Source organism: Babylonia areolata, chromosome 10, assembly GCF_041734735.1.
Source record: "Babylonia areolata isolate BAREFJ2019XMU chromosome 10, ASM4173473v1, whole genome shotgun sequence".
Taxonomy (NCBI): Eukaryota; Metazoa; Mollusca; class Gastropoda; order Neogastropoda; family Buccinidae; genus Babylonia; species Babylonia areolata.
Window position 1 is genome coordinate 41,363,143 of NC_134885.1, and position 1,384 is coordinate 41,364,526.

Sequence of the window (1,384 nt, forward strand, 5' to 3'; positions counted from 1 at the left end):
GTTGTCGTTGCTACCCATGAAAGGAAATCTGGTTTGGAGACTTCATTGCTGATGATGTTGTCTTCTTTCAATGCTGATGATGGTGTCTTCTTTCAATGCTGATGATGGTGTCTTTGCCGCTACCCATAAGAGGAATTCTGGTTTGGATCTTTCATTCCTGATGATGGATTCCAATTTGGTGAATTGTTGAAGAGTTCCTAGTTTCTGGCCTGCTGGTCAGTTATATCAGCAGTGACAGTGGCGGTGTGGCTGACCATCAACTTGGTCTTTTCGGCGCTGATTTCCGTGACATATATGGTCGATGTTTCATCAGTTTTTAACAAGCTGGGCGAGTATTTCAATCACGATTTATTTTACTGAGTTAGTTACACTCACTTTCGTCTTTCTCTTTATTCATATATTTGTCTTTAAAAAAAATTGCTTGTTTGTTTGTGTGTTTATATTACCATCTATTTATCATATTGTTTGTTCGTAGCTAGATGAACAAATGGTGACTGCTGGACCTTTTAAAACGAAGTTAAAATGGTAAAAAATGGTTTAAAATCAAAGGTACCTTTAGATGAAGATTAAAACGACGTTTCGAGTCATAAACTCTTTGTCAAAGAGTTAATGACTCGAAACGTCTTTTTTATCTTCATCTTAAGGTACCTTTGATTTTAAACCATTTTTTACCATTTGTTCGTAGCTAATTAAAACATTCATTTCGTGATTCTTCACTCATTCATTCTTTTGTTTCTTGTTTGTTTATGTCCACTGGCGGATTGTCAGCTCTAACTAGGCGAAATTTACCCAATCCTAGCCTTGTCTACACAGACCTCAGGGTTAATCTGGTTTAGCCGGATTTGACCCGGGGGGAGAGGTATGGGGAGCGGGGGAGGGGGCGTGGGGGGGGGGGGGAACAAACGGGTTTACCAATAGACCTCTACGCCGGACCAGATATTGCCAACGTCAGTGACAGACTGATCGAAGTCTTGAAACGACAGAACAAGACCCGTCTTAACCAGCCCAGCCCATGTTTACGTTGCGTTTGGTTCCAGACGAAATTCTATGAGACATTTCTAAACACACACACACACACACACACACACACACACACACACACACACACACACACACACACACACACACACTTCTAAAGAGCACAAGAAAGAGAACATGAATGATTCATGAAAGAAGCTCTTGAGAAATTCCAAAGACTGTCGATTGTGATGGTGGTGTTATTGTTTTCATGAGCGTTGCTGTGCTTCAGGAAGAAAAGATAAGATAGGAGAAGTGCGAGAGGGGCGGGGAGGGGGGGGGGAGGGGGGAGGAAGAGGGAGACGAGAGAGAGCACAGAGAGGGTGGTGGGTAGCGCGGGGGAGGAGTGGGAGGGGTACAATAAAGG